Raw genomic sequence first — 7,358 nt, forward strand, 5'->3', positions numbered from 1 at the left:
AGTCAAGGGAAAAACGACAGAGAAGATATCAGAATTTTGCTTAACATCAAAATTTTGGGGAAAAAAAGGTCAAAATTTTGCAAAAAGAAAGTAATCCTGATAATTCCCAACTCCCTATATCCATCAAGTCTCTCCATTCTGTAACACCCCTTACCCGTACCTGAGGTAGGGATAAGGTACGAGGCATTACTGGACAAACATACAAACATTAAACTAAAATACGGGCCATAAAATTTCATTCATATTTCAAAACGTTCATTTACTTACACATAGTCCCTTATTTGAGTCTACGAAGCCCAAAACATACTTTAGAAAGGGTTCGGGACTAAACCGAGAACTTACGAAAATCTTGGAAATTTCATGCTTTAAGGCTCCACACGCCCGTGTCCCAAAGTCGTGTTCCATACATGGTGAGACACATGGTCGTGTCTCTCACTGTGGAATATACCTAGTCTATTTTCTAAGCTTTGGTCAACCTTAATCTCTTACACACTTATACAAAATCAAAAGCATATAACATGGTATTCATTTAATGATTAAATATTCTCAATTAAACCACAAACATAGCATTTGTATGTCATCATACATGTGTCTCTCATACTCATTTTACCTTGTTTATTATAGTACCACTTATACATTTATACCAAGATTATCATCTTACAAAATATCTTCACTTAATCATCAAGCATTCATATTTAAAACTAGACCATATCTTTATAAAATACCACAATTCAGATCATAAAATAACATGTTTGCACGAAACATTTCAATTCAACTCCTTACCCAACAAGCATTACATTGAGACTAGTCATATATATATATATATACACATGTCATGATACATATCATTCTCTTTCTGTTTTCTTATAAACACATATCATTTATTTCATTATATCAATATTTCATATACCATAGTTTCTATGTATTCCACATATATTTATTTTCCTCCTCCTCCTCTTCATTCCACATCCTTAATGTATATAGCATTCTTGTAAGTACGATTTCACAATTTACTAATAAATGCTCACATCAAACTGTCCACACGAGTCATAGTCACTTACTTATTTATAATTCGAGCTACAGAGCTCCAAACTAAGATCCATAAACTTTAGCTAAAACTAGACTCACATATCTTTCCACCATAAAATTTTCAGAATTTTTGGTTTAGCCAATTAGTACAGTTTATTCATTAAAATTTCCCCTGTTTCACTTTCTGACAATTCTGACATCTCTTCACTAAAAATTAATTATCTCACAGTACAGAACTCGGATAATGTTCTTGTTGATTTATATTGAAAATAGACTCATTAAGGATATTTAAAATATAAGTTTAAGCCTCTAATTATTTTTATCCAAAATTTTGTGATTTTCCAAAGTCAGAGCAGGGGATCACGTAATCATTCTGAACCATTCTCACAAAAACATAAATATCTCAAAATATAAAACTCCTTTTCTTGCTCTATTTCTTTTATATGAAAATAGACTCATTAATATTTAATTTTATATCTCATTCAATCTCTGATTCAATTTCTACTATTTTTGGTGTTTTTTCAAAATCACGTCATTGCTACTGTCCAAAACAGTTTTATTGCTAATTCACTCTTTCACACTTTCTTTGTATTAACCTCATTTTAACATACATATCACAAATCATTTTCACCACATTTCATACATCACAAGTATAGGCCGATGATCACAAGGTCACCATAAAATCATCCTCATGTATAACTTACTTGTTTATAACCTCACCACATCCTGGTCACTTAATGAACACATCATTCACATAATCAAGTTCCAGCACTTATTCATCACAAAACTCACAAAGCAATACAAAGAGGGTCTCCCGTTGAACACTTCGGATCAATCCTCGATACTTGGTGGTTTCAGCACATAGCTCTACCCATCATATAGTTCGGCTCTCTTGTACACATGGTGAACACTCGGTACCACCCATGTGACCTAGCCAATTTATCTCGTAGCTCTCTTGTCTACATGGTGTCCTTCACCTAGAACCACGCATGCGACCTAGCTACATATATCCCGTAGCTCTCTTGTCTACATGGTGTACACATAGTATCACCCATGCGACCTAGCTACATAATAATGTCTTGTAGCTCTCTTGTACACATGATGTGCACTCAAGACCATACATGTGACCTAGCTACATACTATCTCAGATCATCCAATCTTTCCAAGGTTCAACTGGATTTCTCTCTTTGCCAACAATTTCACCAATCAAGTAATTATCCACAAACATATTTCCAATATTATTATAAAATATCATAATACAAGTAATATTGATGTATTACTTACATATAAACTTACATCTCATTTAATATCAAGGCAATAACATTAAATTACACATTGCCTTATTAAAAATCATATGAACTTACAATTTCCCATAATATCCATAATCATAGAAATCACATTTATGTATGATAATTCAATGCACTTCATGTACCATAGACATATTTTTAAATCAATTCATAAACTTGGCACCATAATCATTTAATTTAATATAATTCAATTAATTTACTAAATTTAACTTTCAAATATAAATTACAACATTATTGTTGTATTATTATCATAACAACTTACATACTTTCAACACCTTGGAAATCATAATGAATATATCAATTTTACATTGAAACATGCATAAATTAATGCTTATTATACATATGAACTTACCTCGATACTAAAAAGGCCATTTTACCAAACTTTCCCAATTTTTGATTTTTCTCTCATTCTAAGTTCAAATCTCATTTTCTAGGATCTAAAACATCATATTTTACTTATTTAATTAATGTACTATTCAAAACAGTCCTTAACTCAAACTTTGGAAAAATTACAATTTTGCTCCTAAACTTTTGCATATTTACACTTTTGCCCCTTGGCTCGGGAATTAAACTTCATCCCTTATTCTTATGTTTTATGACATGCTGATCACTTTTCCCTTCTATGGCAACATCAAATTCTCACTCTAACATATACTTATGACTATTAGGTATTTTTACCGATTAAGCCCTTTTACTCGTTTTCACTTAAAACCGAGTAGCACAAGTTGTCTAACATAATTTAAAACCTAATATTCTATTATAAAACATCAAAATAAACACATTTCACCTATGGGTATTTTTCCAAATATGAACCCTAGCCCTAGCTTAAATTATTGCTAGAATAAGCTTAATCAAATTACCGGGATTCAAAAAACGTAAAGAACTTGAAAAATAGGGTTATAACGAACTTACTATTGAGCTTGGAAAGCTTGAAAACCCTAGCCATGGCTTCCCCCATGCTAATTTCGGCCTCCATGAGAAAGATGAGTCAATTTTGGCTTTATTTTCCCTTTTTATTTCTTTTAATTACCTAATGACCAAAATGCCCTTCCTTACTAAACTTTCAAAAATTCCATCTATGTCCAATTTTTGTTCATCACTTAGAAATTGGTCAAATTTCTATTTAAGACCTCCTAATTAATATTTCAAAGCAATTTCATACTAGAAACTTCTAGAATGCAAGTTTTGCAATTTATTCAATTTAGTCCACTTCAAATTGAGCACTTTATGCATAGAATTTCTTCATGAAATTTTCACACAATCATGCAATCATATCATAGACCTCAAAATAATCATAAAATAATTATTTCTATCTCGGATTTTGTGGTCCCGAAACCTCTGTTCCAACTAGACCCAATTTTGGGCTATTACACACTCAACCCACTACCCAGAATTTCTATTTGACCAAAACTCTCTTGGTCAAACGAGCAAAAATAACAACATTGCTCGTGCAGGGATTCGAACCCAGAACCTCCAACAACCCAACACTCCACCTAACCACCAGACCAGCAGGCCCATTCTGATGTGAAATTACAAAGAATTAATATAAACCCATTGAACAAAATTAGGGCTTACTTCCAAAAATAACCAAAATTTGCCAAATGCAAGGCTTGAACTTGGGACCTCTCACACACACCTAGAACACTTAACCACTGAAGCAGATACACAGTTGTGTTAAAAAAATTACCAAAGCAGAAAAACACAAATATTTGGTGCGTTACAACTCTACCCCCTAAAAGAAAATTTCGTCCTCAAAATTTACCTGATCAAAATATGTGAGGATACTGCTAATGCATCGAATCCTCAGATTCCCACGTGGCCTCCTCAGTGCTATGATTATCCCACAGAACTTTTACCAGAGGAATGGATTTCTTTCGCAGAACCTTTACATCATGATCCAGAATCTGAACCGGATTTTCCTCGAAAGTCAAGTCCGGCCTAACCTCAATCTCTTCAACAGGGAAAATATGTGAGGGATCAGAGGGGTAGTGCCTCAACATCGAGACGTGAAACACATCATGAATGTGGTCTAGCTCTGGAGGTAACTCCAACTGATATGCGACCGGTCCCACTCCTTTCAAAATCTGGTATGGCTTAAAAACCTAAGACTCAACTGCCCTTGCAACCGAACCTCAACACCTTCTTCCATGGAAAGACCTTCAGAAAAATGAAGTCTCCCAAATAATATTTGATCTCACGTCTCTTAATATCAGCATAAGACTTTTACCTGTCAGAAACTGCCTTTAGACTGTCACTAATCAGTCGAACCTTATCCTAAGTCTCAGAAACCAACTTCGGACCCAGCACTCGTTACTCACCCAGCTTAGTCCAACACAAGGGAGTACGGCACCTGGCATCAACAAAATGCTTTTTTGTCTTTACGTCGAATCCCATTTTCTACGTTTCAGGTACACACCTAGTTTCGATTGATGTTAAAACGATCCTCGAGCACTTCAGAACCTATAATTGACCAATTTCACTCAATTTATCATTTAATCAATCGAACTAACACCGAATCTGAAACGAGAAACGCATCCCTTAAGCAACGAAATGCTTACCCCAACGTCTCGAAATAGTTGATTACTTAATGGTATGACGAGAACCTTAATCTACGTGAGATGCTGCTGCCAACGTCAGAAACCCCCAAATCAAAATTGGAAAAACATAAGTTATAGACAAAATAAAACCTTAGCTATCTAAATACACGTAGGAAACCGATATAGCAAGGACGAAAGTGTAATGGTCGAAAAAAGTGAACAAGAAGTGAAAGGGAGTCAAGGGAAAAAGGACAGGGAATATAGGGGAATTTTGCTTAACGTTAGAATTTTTTGGGAAAAAAAGAAAAGAAAGGCTGAAATTTTGCAAAAAGAAATTAATCCTGATAATTCTCAGCTCCCCATATCCCTTAAGTCTCTCCACTCAACCCACTACCCAGAATTTCTGTTTGACCAAAACTCTATTGGTCAAAAAAGCAAAAATAATATCATTGCTCTCATAGGAATTCAAATTCCAAACCTCCAACACACAACACACATCTAAACCACCAGGCCAGCAGGCCCATTCTGATGTGAAATTACAACGAATTAATATAAGCCCATTGAACACAATTAGAGCTTACATCCAAAAATAACCAAAATTTTCCAAATGCAAGGCTTGAACTTGGGACCTCTCACACACACCTAGAACACTTAAAAACTGAAGCAGATACACAGTTGTGTCAAAAAATTTACTAAAGCCGAAAAACACAAATTTTGGGGGCGTTACAAGTTTTTCTTTATCTCGGCCAACATCATGGGCACGACATGTGCGAGGTATGGGTTCCAAAACCTTCCTGCTCCTCAAAGTCATAGCACTTACATTGTGTCAAGGATTAGGCTCAGTTTGAGATGACAACTTACCTTGGGACTCCAAAGAGATAACCATGAATGCAAGCCTGCTCACTTGCTTATCTAGCTCCTGCAAATGCATTTCAGTTTTTAGCTGGAACTTCTTATTACTATTGGCTAGCTCTTCCACTATGGCTTCCAAAGATGACTTTAGGGGTGGTAATTGTTGATTCAGAAGCGACTTTTGTTGGTAAGGTTGATTGAATTGAGGATTCGACCTATAACTTAGATTTGGCTAATCCTTCTACCCCACATTCTATGAGTTTGAGTAAGGGTCATATCGCCTTTGGGGCAGTCCCGAAAAGTTCCTGACAATATTTTCTTGTTCTGTTGAATCCTCATGTAAAATTGGAAACGAGTCCGTCGGGTGGTTTGGCTTAACACAGATTCCACACAACCTTGCTGGGCCAGTTTTATCCATATGAAAAGCTTGTACAACATTAGTCAACTTATCAATTTTGTCTTCTAAAGATAGAGAACTTAACCCATTTACCAGTCTCATGAGTTCTGTAACCGATCAGAACTGTTGAGAGTTAGCAGCCATTGTCGATATCAACTCTCGTGCTATCTAAGGAGTCATGTTAACAAGTGCCTCTATACTTGCAGTATCTATCATTTTCATTTCCATCGAGAGCAACTCCTCATAGAAATATTGTAAGAGTGGCTATTCAATCAGTCCATGTTGTGGGCAACTTGCATACAACTTTTTCTACCACTCCAGTAATCGTAGAATGATTTAGTATCCTTCTGACAGATTCTTACGATGTCCCTTATTAGTTCGACCGCTTGAGTTGCAAGGAAGAACCTGTCAAGAACAAACGTGATATGTCAGACCATGTGTTGACAGATCCTGGAGGCAAATAAAATAGTCACTCTCTAGCAGCGCCAGCTAATGAGAAAGGAAAAGCACAAAGTTTGATTTGGTATTCGGTTACTACCTAAGACTTCATGCTTGTGCACACCATATGGAATTCTTTGAGATGGTTGTGCAGATATTCATTCTGTATTCCATGGAAAGTTGATAGTAAATGAATCAAACTCGACTTCAACTCGAACGGAATACCTCTCGCCGGATAGGTTATACATAAGGGTTGTTGTTTATCTGGTGTCACTACAAGTTAGTCTATAGTTTGTTTGGCTATCTTGTCTAGTTTGTCAAACGAGAAAATTTCATCGGTGTAAGATATGGTTTCGAATCCAAGATTTGGTCATTTACCACGTCGAATGGTTCTCTTCACAATTTTTAAGCCAATTTCTCTATTTTTGGTTCAAACTCTAGAGACCCCGATTCTGATCTGGTCATAAGGTAAACAAATAAAAATTAGAAAAATATCTCAAACTACTGGCAGCAGCGCCAAAATTTAATGGACGTCAAAATCACCAAAAATAATTCCTACAATAAAGTAACTCTAAACAGTAGTAAAGACTAATAGTAGGGTCGAGTCCACAGGGATTGGATATTATAACAACTTTCATGTTTAACTTGTGATTAAAATTTTTGTTCTGTTCGAAGTCATGGCAAAAGTCGAGCCCATGACTCCAAACGGACCTGTTGAAAAATAAACAAAAAAATTGGGGGAGTTTTGAAAATGTTTAAAAAGTAAATAACCGAAACAACATAAACAAAAAATTAATT

The sequence above is a fragment of the Gossypium arboreum genome, chromosome 10, assembly GCF_025698485.1.
Source record: "Gossypium arboreum isolate Shixiya-1 chromosome 10, ASM2569848v2, whole genome shotgun sequence".
Taxonomy (NCBI): Eukaryota; Viridiplantae; Streptophyta; class Magnoliopsida; order Malvales; family Malvaceae; genus Gossypium; species Gossypium arboreum.